Source organism: Elephas maximus, chromosome 17 (genome assembly GCF_024166365.1).
Source record: "Elephas maximus indicus isolate mEleMax1 chromosome 17, mEleMax1 primary haplotype, whole genome shotgun sequence".
NCBI classification, from domain to species: domain Eukaryota; kingdom Metazoa; phylum Chordata; class Mammalia; order Proboscidea; family Elephantidae; genus Elephas; species Elephas maximus.
The window spans coordinates 90,291,746-90,309,615 of record NC_064835.1 but is presented as its reverse complement, the minus strand read 5'-3'; the positions used below and the strand labels follow the sequence as shown (position 1 = coordinate 90,309,615).

Genomic DNA, 17,870 nt, shown 5'->3' with positions numbered 1-17,870 from the left:
AATTTTTACAAGAATACAAATTTTTAAAAAATTAAATTCTGATGTTGGAAATAAGAAAGCAAACAAGAGGCTGAGATGAATTATACTCAAGACCCACTTTAGATAGGGCTGGTTAGTTACGGCCTCTTTCAGTCAAGGACATTAATGAGACTTATAGGGAGAAAAGTAGCTATACTTTTATGATCGGGGAGAACATTCCAGGCAGGAAGAATGGTGCGTGCAAGACCCTTAAGTAGGAAAAAGCTTGAGTAAAAACGGAGGTGGGAGCCGAAAGAAGAGCAATGTCTCTGGGAAAGTCATAAGATGAGGATGACGAGGCAGCAGTGACAGGCCATGCTGAGCCTTCGAGACCATTGGAAGTGTTGTTAGGTGCCATCGAGTTGGCTCCAACTCACAGTGACCCCATGTACCACAGAACAAAACACTGCCCAGTCCTGCGCCATCCTTACAATCATTGTTATGCTTGAGTCCATGTTGTAGCCACTGTGTCAATCCATCTCATTGAGGGTCTTCCTCTTCTCCGCAAGTGATGGATTCAAAATATATTCTAGCGACAAACCAACAAGACTTATTGATGGGTTATATCATAAGAGAAAAGGAGAGAGAGGTTCCAGTAACCTGGGGAAGGGGTGCCATTTACTGGGATGGGAGAGGCTTGGTGAAGGATGGGACAGGTCTGCAGGGGAAAATCAAGAGTTCTGCTTGAATACGCTAAGTTAGGCATGTCTGCAGTCTCCCAGGGGAGATGTCAGCAGGCAATGGGATCTGGAATCAGAAGGAAGTTGGAAGGAAAAGTCCATACTGGGGATGTTTGGGATCATTGGCATAAGAATGGTATTTAAGTTTATGAGACTGCATGAAATCACCTGCGAAGTGAGTGTAGAAAGTGAAGAAAGAAGGTTCAGGAAGGTGGTGGGTTCAAGAGTACGTTCAGGAAGGTGGTGGGTTCAAGAGTACGTGGGAGTTGAGAAAGTAGAGACAATGTGTGTAAATAAAACTCTTTTGATAAATTTGGCTCTGAAAGGGAGTAGGGAAGTCAGACGATGGCTCTCCATATGTGAAGGCTAGAACAGAACGCGTCTGTATGCTGATGGGAATTGCCTAGTGAAAAGGAAGATAACTGGTGTGAGTGGGAGAGATGGGACAATCGAGACAGCCAGGTTCTGAGTAGCTGGAGGGGGTGAATCCAGAGCCCGGTGGAGAGACTTTTCTCATCAACACAGGAAGGAGGAAACAGAAGAGAAGTACAGGCAGTGGGGGCTTGTGAGCTTGAGGCTGGGAAGGTGAAAGTTCAGGTCTCAATGAAGCTGAGGGATGGGATCACTTGGAATCCGAGAGAGAGTGGAAAGGTGGAGGGGAAGCTGGGGCAGTGGCTGCTAGAGAAAACAGGGGTTGCCTGGCAGTCTTGAAGGCTAAGGTGCACTCTGAGATCACGACTTTGGAGCACAAGCAGCCAGGCCTATTACACGTGATTACCTCCAAAAATGGTCGACAGCTCTGGCATGGCATTGACAAGGTGGATCGGAGGGTTCATCCAGGCTTGGGATTTTGCCTAGGTACTGGGGTAAAAGAGAAGAAGGCAGAGAGCTTGAGAGAAGTCACGCTGGAGCCATTATGAGGGGCCATGGACCAGAGGCTGGACCAGAGGAGCGAGGCCAGGCAGCAACACTGACAGTGCGGTGCTGGGCTCAGCACTCGGACATTCTCGGTGAAGCCAAAGAATCCGGGCAGTGAGACAGCGTGAGCTGCAGGGCTCAGAGGACGGGGGTGGTGGTCTGGAAGGGAGGGTTTAGAATCCAGATTTGTGGATGAGATGGTCCAGGGGTGACTGCAGAAATGGGGCATTGCCCCTGAGGAGCCCTGGACAGAGAGGCTGGTCACCCGGGGAGTGTGGGTTCTGTGCTGCATGGCCCACCTATTTGGGTGTCATGACAGAAGGTGGGAAGAGACACAGGCTCCGACCAGGAAGAGGTGTAGCCGATGGCACTGCCTCTTACCAACTCTGAGTGAGGCAGGGCTCTGAGCCCACTGCCTAGGTGTGCCGCTTTCTGGGGGTATGACCCTGGACGGTTACTGTGTCTTCACTTGTAAAAATGGGGACAGTAATTTGTACCTGTCTCTTAAGGTTGTTGTGAAGATTAAAAGAAATCTTTCGTATGAAGCTTCTGAAACAGTGCCTGGGGTGGATCAAGTGCTAATAAGTGCTAGATATCATTCCTCAATAAACTTGACTTCTAGAGATTGACCCAGGCATTAAAGAATTGATGGCACAAAAATTCCAGGCACAATGGAAGTGACCATAAATATCAGGGAGTTCCCCCCAACCCACCTCTGCCAGCATGCAGACATGCACACACTTCACACACCCACTCTTTTGGCCTAAATGTTGCCTCGTGCTGTTTTTTTGTTTTTTTTTTTTCTTATGTCTATTCCTTGCTTGGGGTAGTTGGGACTCAATAAGAGACAGTGTCACCAATGATCTCAGATATGCAGGCCACACAAATACATGTGTGCATCTGAAATACCCCAGGGACGCCACCAACGTCATGGAAGGAAGAGGGTGGTCCATGGGGAGAGCTAAGTGACCAGGAAATGTCCTTCCTCTGCTGGCGCAGCGGGGCCCTCACAGGCTCTGAAGTAGCTGGGGTGCAGCAGTGTCCCAAGGAGCCGGGACGCAGCAGTGTCCCAAGGAGCTGGGACGCAGCGGTGTCCCAAGGAGCCAGGACGCAGCGGTGTCTGAAAGAGCTGGGGAGCAGCAGTGTGGGAGAGAGGCAGCTTTCTTCTCGTCTTCCCGCCATCTGACAGCTGTACTCTGCACTCACCTCAGAGAGGGCCAGGGTGGGGAAGAGGCAGCCCCAAGAGGGGTGGGTGGCTCTGGGAGTCTCGTTAATCAGCACAGGTCAGCATCGCCTTATTTCAGGTGTTTGAGCCTGTACCCTTGACTCTGCACGGAGCAGCAGTACTTGCTGTCTTGACCATCGTCCTTACCTCCCCCAAGTCACCAGCAACGGGAATTACGCATTCAGTGTACTCACACTGAGTCCCTGAGTGGCGCAGATGGTTAATGTGCTCAGCTGCTAACCAAAAAGTTGGAGGTTCAAGTCCATCCAGAGGAACCTCAGAAGAAAGGCCTGGAGATCTATTTCTGAAAAAATCAGCCATTGAAAACCCTATGGAGCCCAGTTCCAGTCTGACACACATGGGGTCGCTGTGACTCAGGGTCGAGTTGACAGCTATTTTTTTTTTTTTTTACGTTCACATCGGGCAAGACTCACTTCCATTTTGGATATTTTCAAGTGCTGTCATGGCAGACTTTAAGGAGAATAGCTTTCTGTGACAGAAACATGAAAAAGAAGGTTCTTGACATGTGGGAACACTGGTAAAGAACTCTGTCTCTGCAACTGGAGTTTCAGTTGATGTTTCTTGGAAAGAAATCATTTTATATAAACTTTCAATTCTTCAAAGGGTTCAGATCAGACAAAAAAGAATAAATAATAAAAAATTTTGAATTTTATCTTATGAATGCTGCCACTCCCCTCAACCTCCTCTTACGATCACGCCTATTTAAGAAACTGAGAAGTGATTTCGGAAAAAAATATTAGTCCAGTCTTATAGCGATGAAAGTACTTTTTCCCACCTCATGGAATATTTTAAAATCAGAATGGTATTATTTACACAACTTGACATACATGGCTCACCAAGGCCAAAGTCCTTCAAACTTTACACCTGCCTCCTCGGTGTCTGTATTTCAGAGAACGGGATTTGCAGGCAAGCAGTCAGTCCCAACAGGGCCCCTTCTCAGTGGTTCCAGCTTCCCTGGGGTCAGGCCTTACCTGTGGGCCCAGCCCTCCCTCCTCACCTGGTCCATGAATCACCAGCCATGCAGGCCACACTGGGATCTGTCTGTCTGTCTGCCTAAGCTTTCTCAGCCCTACTAAGCAGGTCAGCCCCATGGGCTGGACCCAGACTAAGGGAACAAAGAGAGTCCAGTGCCTTTGATGCTCTGAGAAATAGCTCCCAGAGACCTCTGTCCAGAAAGCCATCAGATAACAGAGGCAGTGTCCCAAGGCCACCCAGACCATCTGGTGGACAAGGATTTTAAGCCCGATTTCCTCTGGAAGGAAGGTTGAGACTCTTTTGCCTGGTGTTCCCCATTGGTGCACTCTGACAGGCCAGTCTCAGCCAGGTCCCACACAGGGATCCTGTGTGGGTCTGGAAGGAGATGGGGAGCTCTCTCATTCTCTCCAATCTTAGTGCTCTTCTAACTTGTCCAAGATGCTAGGGTAGCCACTCTCCTTCTCTAAGCAAGAGTTGTGTCATTCCACAGATGTTCCTTGAGCACCTACTATGTGCTGTGCTAGGGACGCATGCGGGGCGGATGCTACAGACACAGCTGGGCGGATGCTACAGACACAGCTGGGAAGATGCTAGGGACAGAGCGGGGCTGATACTAGAGACATGGCCAGGCTGATGCTAGGGACATTCCAGCATCCCGAGTTCTAGCACACACTAGACGTGGGGTTCCCAGAGTCTGTGCAAAGCCTTGCTGCCCAAAGAATAAAACTAAATGTGGGATTAAATGGGGGTGGGGGGTCAGAGAAGGCCTCCGTGGGAAGGTGACATTTGAGCAGAGACCCAAAGCGACTGCAGAACCAGCCCTGTGCATATGTGGGAAGAGTGCTTTAGGAAGAGGATTCAGCAAGAGGGTGGTGAAGGAGTGAACTTGGAGTGCTCCAGGAAATGGTGTGTGGCATAACCCAGGAAAAAGCCCATCTTGTCGGGACTTCAGAATTTTGCCAGCACCATAACCTTGGGTAGCAGCTTTCAAAAGCAAGAGGTTTAGAGGAACAATTGAGTGGTCCTGGGGCTCAAGCAGACAGGGTGCAGGAAGATGAGGGGGCTACCATGACACACGGAGGGTCATTGCCAAAGGCTGGACCTGCTACTTCAGCAGCTTTTCATCTGAAAAGGCCCAGTGCTGTCACTGCTTTGTTAAAGCAGCAGAAAAGCACACATTATGAAGGTCAGCAGCCAAGAGCACACTTGGGCTTCCATAGAAGAATACTGACCACGGAAGCCTAGCCAATCATTCATTTGTCGTCAGTCCATCACTCATTTACTGATTTTTCCTAGGTGTGAGCTGTATGGCAAGCCCCAGAGACTCTGACAGTCCAGAGGGCAGAGGCATAATTTCAAATACAATTATTAAAATGCCCCAAGAGAAATATCACTCAGCCATAAAGAGAAATGAAGTCCTGACGCATGCTATGGCATGGATGAACCTTGAAAACATTATACTGAGTGAATTGAGTCAGTCACAAAAGGACAAATATTGTAGGATTCCACGTATATGAAATATCAAGACTAGGCCAGAGTATAGACAGCAAAGTTTATTAGTGGTTACCAGGGGCAGGTGAAAAGGACAAAAAACCCACCGCCGTCTAGTCCCTTCTGACTCACAGCAACCCTACAGGACAGAGCAGAACTGCCCCACAGGGTTTTCAAGGCTGAAACCTTTCCAGAAGCAGGCTGCCACATCCTTCTTCCATGGAGTAGCTGGTGGGTTCAAACAGCCCACCTTTTGGTTAGTAGCCAAGCACTTAACCACTGCATCACCAGGGCGCCTTTTGGTCCCATACAGATCTTAAAAGAGCATAACACTCAAGGCAGATGTTTTTTACTAGTTAAGCTAAACTATTGTTTGGTTTTAAGAAGGCTTCAGGGATTACGTTTCGGTTTAAGTTTAAAGATTATCTCAGGGCAGTAGTTTCCAGGGGTCATCCAGCCTCTGTGGCTCCACCAAGTCTGGAGTCCATGAGAATTTCAAATTATCTTCCGCATTTTCCCCCTTCTGATCACGATCCTGCAATAGGGCGAAAGAGAGAGGAAAAATGGGACTCAGTGCTTACGGGACCAGCACTTCTATTAAGCATGATGGAGACATTTGGGGACAGGTGATGGTGATGGTTGAACATGGTGAGTGTAATTCATGTCACTGCAATTTACATATGAAAACTATTGAAAATGGCAAATATTTTGTTACACATATACTTACCACAATTAAAAAAAAAAATGTTCCAAGAGAGGAACTAGGAAGCAAGATGCCCCATAGGGATGAGAACATCTACCTGTGAGCCAAGAAGGCTGGCCCATACCTTGGCAACTGGAGGCCTGAGTCAGGCCAAGAGTTACCTGGGAGCAGCCGCTGCCTGAGCCTGGCTGGGTGGGTGGCAGGAAGCCTCGCCCTGGGACGGACTTGGAAGAGTCAAGAGTGTGTGTGCTCTTGAAGGCTCCACCGAGGCAACTTCCGGGTGCACGGACAGCATTCTATCAGAGCAATAAGCAAGCAGAAGCTGAAGTTTACCCTGAAGAGCTCTTTTTCTAACTTGGGGCATGTGAGTTATGAACGGTCCCCCACAGCAGATGGCCATTTTCACCTCTTAATATTCACATGTGTACATGTATCCTGGGAACCTTTTGTGTGGCCTCCTGCCCAACGTCTCAGGGGAACCGGGACGCCTTTCCCTGTGCAAAGCAGGAATCACACACACTCGCAGTCCACACCTTCAATCATTACCATCCCACACCAATTCTCTCGACCGCGGCCCCTCCTGGAGCCCGCCTTTGCAGCTCCGTCCCCTGTGTCTGACCTACTGAGCCCTTTGGGTTTGTGGGGAGGAGGCCTTTTCCCACCAGGACCTGGCTCACCCGATGGTAGACTGGGTTCTCCGCAGACACACAGCCCTGGGGCTGCTTCACCCCCTCCCTGCCGAAGCCTGGCCCTGGGCCCTCCAGCCCACTCTGTCCTCCCACTCACCCTGATTTGGCAGAAAGCATGCAAACCTGTGCCAGGGAAAATTACCAGAGAGAAACAGAAATGAGAACTGAACATTTTGGAATTACAGTGAAAATTTAAACAGAAAAGCACCTTATTTGAGTGCTGTCCTTCAGGGCATTCTCCTTGGGGGTGCTGCCACTGGTCCCACCATTTCTGGAGTCATCCATGAGGGGCCTGAGTAAGTTGTAATGCTGTGGTTCCCAACTCTGGCCACCCACTAGAGTCACTTCACTGTTAAAAATACTACATTGGAGCCCTGCCCAAAATTCAGAGAGGTGGGCCCCGGACATGGGTGTTTTGTAAAAGGCCCCTGGGGAGTCTTACCAGGTTGAGGCCCTTCCTTCCCATGCAGTACCTGGCCTGTGTTCAACAGATACTCCACACATGTCTACAGAAGACCTCTCTCACAATTACAGACCATTTCCTCAGGTTGTGTTTTATAAGAAACTGTTTCGTTGAAGTGAATGCCTAAATATTTACACTACAGGCTTTCTTCATCAGCCAATGATTTACAGTCCAACTTGCTCGGGTTTCTTCCAAAAACCAAACATTCTCCCTTTAAAACTAATTGATAACGCTTCATAGATAACCACAGGGCTAAGCTGGCGGCTCATCAAAACAGCTCTTAATCGGCCCTTCCTCCACTCCATCCCCTCTTCAACGTAGGCCTCCTCCCACCAGGCTCCCTCCTCAGTAAACACCTCCACCGGAGGCTCGCCCCCCGGTAAACACCTCCGACCTAGGATCCATCCCCGGTAAACACCACCACCTTAGGATGCCTCCTCGGCGAACACCTCCACCGTAGGATCCCTCATCGGTAAACACCTCCACCGTAGGATCCCTCTCCGGGAAACACCTCCGCCGTAGGATCCCTCCCCTGCAAACACCACCACCTTAGGATCCCTCTCTGGCGAACGCCTCCACCTTAGGATCCCTCATCGGTAAACACCTCCACCTTAGGATCCCTCCCCGGGAAACGCCTCCGCCTTAGGATCCCTCTCTGGCGAACGCCTCCACCGTAGGATCCCTCATCGGTAAACACCTCCACCTTAGGATCCCTCCCCGGGAAACGCCTCCACCTTAGGATCCCTCCCCGGGAAACGCCTCCACCTTAGGATCCCTCTCTGGCGAACGGCTCCACCGTAGGATCCCTCATCGGTAAACACCTCCACCGTAGGATCCCTCCCCGGGAATCGCCTCCACCGTAGGATCCCTCCCCGGGAAACGCCTCCACCTTAGTATCCCTCATCGGTAAACACCTCCACCGTAGGATCCCTCCCCAATAAACGCCTCCATCGTAGGATCCCTCCGCGGCGAACGCCTGCACCCTAGGATCCCTCTCCGGTGAACGCCTCCACTGTAGGATCCCTCCTCGGTAAACACCACCACTATATGATCTCTCTGGCCAAAATCCTCAGTTAGAATCTTTCTTTCCATTCTCTCACCCTCCGCATTGGGAAATCTTATCTCCCCTCCATCCCTCTCTGCAGTGACAGTACCCTGGTCCCAGGCACCAGCATCGTGTCTTGGCCTCCTGGGAGGCTCCTGACTGCCCCTGAGCCTACACTTCATTCCCATCACAACCCAGTCACAATCAGATGGAACTTATTTTTTTTAACATTGTATTTTGACATAGTTTTAGACTTACAAAAGTTTGCAGAATAAACCCCAAACCACACCCCTTGCCTTCAAGTCAATTCCAACTCATAGTGACCCTGCAGGACAGAGTAGAACTGCCCCACAGGGTTTCCAAGGAGTGGCCTGGTGGATTTGAACTACCAACCTTTTGGTTAACAGCTGAGATCTTAACTACTGTAGTACCAGGGCCCCAAGGTTGTAAAATTGTATAAAGAATTTCCTTACAGCCTACACTCAGATTCCCCAAATGTTAACACTTTGCCGCGCTTGCTCTATCCTTCTCTCCCCGCACCAGCCCCTCGCTCAAGATATAACACAGGTGCATGCATACCACATTTTTTTCTGGATGTTTGAGAGTAACGCCTAAATACTTCAGTGTGTGTCTCCTACAAACAAGGACATCCTCTTACGTAGTCATAGTACAGTTATCAAACCAGGAAACTGACACTGATATATTATTATCTAGTCTATAAATTTTATTCAGAATTTACCAATTGGCTGAATAATGTCCTTTACAGCAAAAGAAAATCGGGATCACTTGCTGCATTTGGTCTCCTTTCATCTGGGTTTCAGAGGGATCTTTTTAAAATAATTCAGATCAGATTGTATTGCTCCTGTGATGAGAGCCATCCAATGTCCAGCTGAAATTAGAGTGGCCTGTCTCTTGAGCAGGACTAGGCCTACAGTAAAAAAAAAAAAAAAGGTGAGGTAAAATGCCCAGGTGGCTAGAGATACGGGTGCGGCCTGGCCCTATGGCTGACTCCCTCCAGATGCGTTTGGACCAGGCCAGAGTCAAGAGTCCCAGAATGCCTGGAACTGCTCTCTGGGCAGGATGGTCTCACCAGCAGCCCATGCGAGGTAGACCTTGGCCGGCCTCAGCCTCCTGTTCCTGCTCTGCTGGCACCTGAGCGGACTCTGGCAGAACCACACCACCTGGCTTCATACCCCAGCTGTGCCGTTGTCTGGCTCCGTGACCCTGGGCTTCCCTATCTGGACTTTTGGGGTAATAATGACAATTACTTCTAAGGGTTGTTTGAGATAAAAATGAGTTATGAGATGCTTTGAACAGCGCTCACACATAGAAGTGTTCATTGTTAATTGCCATTACAGGTGTGGGGACTCTGGGGGCCAGGTAGGAGGTGGGCAAAACACCCAGAGGAGCTGAAGGTCCATCACCCTTACTACGCTAAGCTCCTGAAGCCGTTCCTTCTCGTGGAATTCCACTCCAGAATTTTATTTTGGTCTTGCTGCTTACTGGCCATGAGACCTCTGCAACCCACAGCCTCCCAGCATGTGCTAGGTGTTAGGCATTTTTATATTCTCATCTGAGCCTGGCATATGGTAAAGGCTTAATACTTGGATTGAATTCGTTTTTTAGGAGAATGATCATCCAAGTCACTAAAATAACAGGGTTGCATAAGTCCTCCTCCGATGTCCCTTCAGAGACATCTACAATGAAACTTGACATCTTGAGTTAAGAGGGGCTGGCCCAAGTTTGACCTTGTTTAGTCACTGGGTAAAGGGATGTTGCAAGGCTAACCGGTAACTAGTTGCCATGGAGATGGTCAACAGAGGCACCAGGTTCCGAGCCCATATGTGGCCCATCTCTGTGTAGGACCCCTAGAGCCCATACCTGCACTGGAACACATTATGCTCTGGCCTCCATTACTCTCCAGGCCACTGGTTTGTGAAGGCCTCCTGTAGAGCCGGGAGAGATGAATGCTCAAGCCAGCCCATACCAGCTGCTGTCAAGTCAGTTCTGAATCCTGGCAATCCCATGTGTGTCAGAACAGAACTGTGCCCCACAGGGTTCTCAACGGCTGATTTTTCAGAAATAGATCACCAGGCCTTTCTTCCAAGGCACCTCTGGGTAGACTCGAACTTCCAACTTTTCAGTTAGCAGTCGAGGGCCGAACCATTTGCACCACCCAGAGATGCTGTAGAGCTAATTCCTCCAAAATCTGCTTTCAGAAGACAAGGCCAAGCAGCTGTTACAACCTTGCCTTCTTGGGCCCGGGTCAGTACTGCATGTTTGCACTAACATGCCCACGGAACGGGCTTTCAACATTCTAATGTATCTTCTCCTTGGTGATATCTTCTCCTGAGGGCTTGCCTCAGGTAAGAGTTTTTGAGAGAAGGAGAACCAGTGCAATAAGTATTCCCAAAAAGATTAGAGACCATCGTGTTGCCTTGTCATTTTCCATCTTCTCATAGCCCTGTTCCGATCTTGGCCAACAATCAGCCTGTCTCCCCACACCTTCCGATTTCACATTGTTTATCAAGAACTCCTCACAAACTTTTTGTTCAGTCCTTCCTGTCAGGTAGGAATGAGTCAGGGCTTTGGCTGCCAGCAACATAAACCAACTGTTGTAACTCAGCACAAAGAAAACTCATTGGAGAGCTGGGCTCACAGAATCGGTGAGAAGCTGCGAGACCAGGCCCAGGTACTGATGGCTGGGTTGCTGAGCATCATGGCCAAGGGGCACAAACATGCCTCGAGGACGCTGGCATCTAGCAGCCCCTCCTTCTCTGCTTGCTCAACATTCAAAGTCCTGGGAAAGCGTTGGATCGGCTGACCTGTCCAGAGGGCAGGGAGAACATTTCAAAGGTGGAAGATGGCAGGCACACAAAGGGAAACTGTGGCGGAAATAAAAGAAAGGAAGATGAGTGAGTTGGATGCAGAACGATCCCCATGCCCCTAGAGAAGAGCTACAGGAAATGTGCAGGGTTTTTGTAAGAAAAGTCAAGTTTCCAAAAGCATCACAAGGCAAACCTAACAGATGGGAAAAAATGCCACTTACCTGGGGAGAGATCTTCAGGGAGAAGGTGGAAATCCTCCCCTCAATTCATGTGCTGTTGCTGTTAGGTGCCACCTAGCTGGTTCCGAAAGAAACACTCCCCCAGTCCTGCACCGCCCTCATGATCATTGTTATGCTTGAGCCCACTGTTGCAGCCACTGTGTCAATCCATCTTGGTGAAGGTTGTCCTCTTTTTCTCCAACCCTCTACTTTACCAAGCATGATGTCCTTCTTCAGGGACTGGTCCTTCCTGACAACATGTCCAAAGTTTGTGAGACAAAGTCTCACCATCCTTGTTTCTAAGGAGCATTCTGGCTGTACTTCTTCCAAGACAGATTTGTTTGTTCTTTTGGCAGCCCGTGGTATATTCAATATTCTTCACCAACACCACAACTCAGAGGCATCAGTTCTTCTTTGGTCTTCCTCATTCATTGTCCAGCTTTTGCATGCACATGAAGCGACTGAAAACACCATGGCGTGGTTCAGGGGCACCTTAGTCATCAAAGTGACATCTTTCCTTTTTAACACTTTAAAGAGATCTTTTGCAGCAGATTTGCCCACTGCAACGCGTCTTTTGATTTCTTGACTGCTGCTTCTGTGGGTGTTGACTGTGGATCCAAGTAAAATGAAATCCTTGACAACTTCAATATTTTCTCCATTTATCATGATGTTGTTAATTGGTCCAGTTGTGAGGATTTTTGTTTTCTTTATGTTGAGGTGCAATCCATCCTGAAGCCTGTAGTCTTTGATTTTCATCAATAAATGCTTCAAGTCCTCTTCACTTTCAACAAGCAAGGTTGTGTCACTTGCCTAATGCAGGTTGTTAATGAGTCTTCCTCCAATCCTGATGCCCTGTTCTTTTTCATATAGTCCAGCTTCTCAGATTATTTGCTCAGCATACAGATTGAATAAATATGGTGAAACCATGCAACCCTGAAGCACACCTTTCCTGACTTTAAACCATGCAGTATCCCTTTGTTCTGTTTGAACAACTGCCTCTTGATCTATGTACAGGTTCTTCATGAGCACAATTAAGTGTTCTGGAATTGCCATTCTTCGAAATGTTATCCATAATTTGTTATGATCCAGTCAAATGCCTTTGCATAGTCAATAAAACACAGGAAAACACGTTTCTGCTACTCTCTGCTTTCAGCCGGGATCCATCTGACATTAGCAATGATATCCCTGGTTCCATGTCCTCATCCCAATCTGGCTTGAATTTCTGGCAGTTTCCTGTCAATATATTGCTACAGCCACTTTTGAATGACCTTCAGCAAAATTTTGCTTACGTGTGATATTAATGACATTGACAATGATACCGTGCAAATTCTTGACATAGATGAGCCCCTCCAGTGCAATCATCTGATTGTTGAAACATCTCAATTGGTATTCTGTCAATTCTGGGGCCTTGTTTTTCACCAATGTCTTCAGTGCAGTTTGGACTTCTTCCTTCAGTACCATGGGTTCTTGATCATATGCTACCTCCTGAAATGAATGAATGTCAACCAATTCTTTTTGGTACAGTGACTCTGTTTCCTTCTATCTTCTTTTGATGCTTCCTGCATCATTCATATCTTCCATTCACTTTAGCTACTCTATATTCAAAAGCAAGTTTCAGAGTCTGTTCTGACATCCATTTTGATCTTTTCTTTCTTTCTCGTCTTTTTTATGACCTCTTGCTTTCTTCATGTATGATGTCCTTGATGTCATTCCACAACTCATCTGGTCTTTGGTCATTAGTGTTCAATGCATCAAATCTGTTCTTGAGATGTTCTCTAATTTCAGGTAGGGTATACTCAAGGTCCTACTTTGGCTCTAGCCAACTTGTTCTAATTTTCTTCAGTTTCAACTTGAACTTCCTTATGAGCAATTGATGGTCTGTTCCTTAGTCAGCCCCTGGCCTTGTTCTGACTGATGACATTGAGCTTTTCCGTTGTCTCTTACCACAGATGTAGTCGATTTGATTCCTGTGTACTCCATCTGGTGAGGTCCATGTGTATAGTTGCCGTTTACACTGGTGAAAAAAGATATTTGCCACGAAGAAGTCATTGGTCTTCCAAAATTCTATCATGCAATCTCTGGCATCATTCCCAATACCACGGCCATATTTCCCAACTACCAATTTTTCTTCTTAGGAAACCCTGATGGGACAGTGGTTAAGAGCTAGGGCTGCTAACCAAAAGTTTGGCAGTTTGAATCTATCAGGTACTCCTTGGAAACCCTATGGGGCAGTTCTACTCTGTCCTATAGGGTGGCTATGAGTTGGAATCAACTCAGTGGCAACGGGTTTGGTTTTTGTTTTAATCCTTCTTCTTTGTTTCCAACTTCTCACATTCCAATCACCAGTAATTATCAATGCATCCTGATTGCATGTTCGATCAATTTCAAACTGCAGAAGTTGGTAAAAATCTTCAATTTCTTCATCTTTGACCTTAGTGGTTGGTGTGTAATTTGAATAACAGTCGTATTAACTGGTCTTCCTTATAGGCGCATGGAAAACAGAAGTTTAGGGAATTCATAAAAACCAAACCAAAACTTATAGGCACATGGATATTATCCTATCACTGATGGCATTATACTTCATTATAGATCTTGAAATGTTCTTTTTGATGGTGAATGCAACACCATTCCTCTTTGTCATTCCCAGCATAGTAGACCGTACGATTGTCTGATTCAGGATGGCCATTACCAGTCCATTTCAGTTCACTAATACCTAGGATATCGATGCTTACACGTTCCATTTAATTTTCGATGATTTCCAATTTTCCTAGATTCACACTTTGTACATTCTAGGTTCTGATTATTAATGGATGTTTGCAGCTGTTTCTTCTCATTTTAAATCTTACCACATCAGCAGATGAAGGTCCTGAAAGCTTGACGCCATCCACGTCATTAAGGCTGACTTTGGGGAGGCAACACTTCTGCAGTTGTATTTTGAGTGCCTTCCAACCTGGGGGGCTCATCTTCCAGCACTATATCAGACAATATTCCACTGCTATTCATAGGTTTTCACTGGCTAATTCTTTTCTGAAGTAGATCGCCAAGTCCTTCTTCCTAGTCTGTGTTAGTCTGGAAGCTCAGCTGAAACCTGTCTGCCATGGGTGACCCTGCTGGTATTTGAATGATGGTGGCATAGCTTCCAGCATCACAGCAACATGTGAGCCCCCATAAACTGACAGACACGTGGGGGTAATTAATATGTAGTCATTGTAATCCCAAAGAAAACACCGAAAAAACTTTTCAAGAAGCTTAAACAGATTCTGAAGTGCACATGAAAGAGAAAACACAGAAGAGACATGACAATCTTGAAAAATAAGAACAAGATATTCAAAACATACTATGAATCTATGGTATTTAAAATAATGTAGGATAAGCAAAATGATCAATGAAAAAGGGAAGAGTTGAAAAACACGCCTATACGTACAGGGATTTGATGCGTGTCAAGGACCATTCAGGCTGGTAGAGAAAGAGGACAGAGTAGCTATTTATAGGGAGAAAAACAAAGTTAGATTCATATTGCATAGCATGAAAAAAATAAATTCCAGGTGGATTAAAGATTTTAAAAAACCACTAAAATTATAGGGTAATGGGAAGAAAATACATTTAAAATTTGGCACACGGAAATTCTCTGAAATGAGGCACAAAATAGAAAAGCCTAAGTTAAAGACTGATAAATCTGACTTCTAAACTGGCAACTTCTACGTAAAGTACTCCACAAAGCTAAAAGACATGCAGCGAATAAAAACACACGTTCACTGCCATGGATTGAACTGTGTCCCCCAGAAATATGTGTCAACTTGGTTAGGCCATGATTCCCAGTATTGTGTGGTTGTCCTCCATTTTGTGATTGCAATTTCATGTTAAGATGATTAGGGTGGGATTGTAACACCACCCTTACTCAGGTCACCTCCCTGATCCAGTGTAAAGGGAGTTTCCCTGGGGTGTGGCCTGCACCACCTTTTATCTCTCAAGAGATAAAAAGGGAAGCAAGCAGAGAGTTGGGGACCTCATACCACCAAGAAAGCAGCACTGTGAGCAGGGCACGTCCTTTGGACCTGGGGTCCCTGCACCTGAAAAGCTCCTCGACCCGGGTAAGACTGATAACAAGGACCTTCCTCCAGAGCTGACAGAGAGAGAAAGCCTTCCCCTGGAGCCAATGCCCCAAATTTGGACTTGTAACCCACTAGACTGTGAGAAAACAAATTTCTCTGTGTTAGAGCCATCAACCTGTGGTGTTTCTGTTATAGCAGCCCTAGATGACTAAGACATTCATCAAAAGTCTTGTATAAGAATATTCATAGCAGTTTTACTCAGAAGAGGCCCAAATTGGACCATCTCAGGGGTCCATTAATAAGCCAATGGACAAAGTGTGGTATATTCATACAACAGACTGCTACTCAGCAATGAAAAGGAACAAATTACTGGCAGTCGTAATATGGGTGAATCTCAAAAACACACTGAGCAAAAGCAGCCTGACACACACCGTGTGATCCTACTCACACTGTGTGCAGGCACAGGCAAAACTAACCTATGGTAGCAAACAAACAAACCAACAAACAGAACAGAGGTAACTCCTGAGGCCAGGGAGGGGAGGGACTCCCTGGGAAGGAGCAAGAGGGAACTTTCTGGGGAATGGGGATGGTGTTGATCTTGACACTGAGCGCTTTAGGTGACAGGCTATGCTTTGCCAAAACTGAGCAAACGTACACTTACACTTGTACGCTTTATCGTATGTACGTTTTACCTCACATGAGAAAAACTGATATTTAGCTGAAGTATTTAGGAATAAGGGTGTGATGACTACAATTTAAGGACCCCTGGTGGCTAAGTTGTTCAAGCGCTCAGCTGCTAACCAAAAGTTGGCAGTTCGAACCCACTAGCTGCTCTGTGGGAAAAGATGTGGCAGTCTTGTGGTTCCGTAAAGATTACAGCCTTGGAAACCTATAGGGCAGTTCCACTCTGTCCTTTGGGGTCGCGACAGGATTTTCGGTGGAACTACAATTTACTTGGAAATGCACAAAAAATAAGATGGATTAATGACTGGATAGTGTATGATAAAACAAAGTAAGACAGTGAAAGTAGGATCTCGGTGGTTGGTAGGCAGGGGTTCACTGTAAAATTCTTTCAACTTTTCTGTATGTTTGAAGTTTTTCATAATAAAATGGGGGAAAATGAAAATAGACAGAAAGACAAAATTTTCCAAAATGTAACAAGAGATTTTATCCAGAATATCAAAACTAAAGAGCTAATCATCAATAGGAAAAAAAAAGAAAAAATCTAATTGAAAATAGGCAAAGGCCCTCAGAAAAAAAGACAAATGCCAGTGCCTGAAAAGATGGTTATCCTACTTATGAATAGAAATATTCAAATTAAACCAACACCAGTCTTCACCCACCAGACTGATTCCAACCTGTGAATTTCTGGCAGAGTGTTACAGGACGAGTAGGTCTCTCACCAGCTGCTGGTGGTCGTGTGGATGGGAGGCGCCATCTTGGACGGCTCGTGGAAAGGTCTGTCGAAGCTGCTACCGCACTGCACTGTGCTGCCATCAAAGGAACTCTCCTGCCTGCCGCCAAGGAGGCTCTGGTGCAGCCCTCAAGACGCAGGCACGTCCAGAAACAGGGTGCCGGTGAATGGACTCCACTATACCTGCACGCGGCACTTGCAGTGGTGTGCCTCTATGGAAAGATGGATAATCCGCTTCTAAGTCAGGACCACATACAGAATGACAGCGTTGATACAAAAAACAAAATGCTGTGCAAGCACGCACACAATGCGTAGAAAGGGCCTGGAAAAATTCAAACTCCTACCTTGGGAAGGAGGTAGGATTAGGGGTGGTAGCCAGAAAACAACTCCAGCTTTACAATTTAGAAATACCTATCTATATAGGTAGATACACATGTACATGTGTTTATATATACCCACTGCTCTCATAGCGACCCTAAAGGGCAGACTAGGACTGCCCCATAGGGTTTCCAAGGCTGTGAATCTTTACCGAAGTCGACTGCCACATCTTTCTCCCACAGTGGCTTCTGGTTAGCAGCCAAGCACTTTAATCTCTGTGCCACCAGGGCTCCTGTATTTGGTAGCGTAGTAAAGAGCTCAGCTACTAACAAAAGGTCGGCAGTTCGAATCCACCAGCTGCTCCCTGGAAATCCTATGGGGCAGTTCTTTTCTGTCCTATAGGATTGCAATGAGTCAGAATCAACTCAACAGAAAGTTTTTTTTTTTTTAATATATAGTATGTTGTTTGCCACTGAGTCAATTCCAACTCATAGAGACTCTATAAGGCAGAGTAGAACTGCCCCATAGGGTTTCCCATGCTGCTACCTTGACAGGGCAGGTCGCCAAGTCTTTTCTCCCTCAGAGCTGGTGAATTCAAACCACTGACCTTTGGGTTGGCAGCCGGGAGCTTAACCATTGTGCCACCAGGGCTCCTTTTGTACATAATACAGGTATCCATATCATATATATATAGTGTATCATGCATACAAAAGAACATATTCACATATTGCTCACATAATTAAAATTATTAGCTTAAAAAAAAGCTCAGCCAGAATCTAACTTTTCTACCACTTTTTGATTTCAGAGTATAA

At 46.6% G+C, this 17,870-nt stretch overlaps 1 long non-coding RNA gene across 1 annotated transcript; it reads right to left on the bottom strand.

The window, feature by feature from the left end:
• Nucleotides 1-5,349: 5,349 nt before the first annotated feature.
• On the bottom strand, nt 5,350-14,478 carry LOC126060337 (uncharacterized). Its single transcript, XR_007513577.1, has 3 exons — nt 10,110-14,478; nt 6,193-6,327; nt 5,350-5,863 (listed from the first exon to the last, which is right to left on the bottom strand). It is a non-coding gene; the product is annotated as an uncharacterized LOC126060337 (long non-coding RNA).
• Between the last annotated feature and the right edge of the window lie 3,392 nt (nt 14,479-17,870).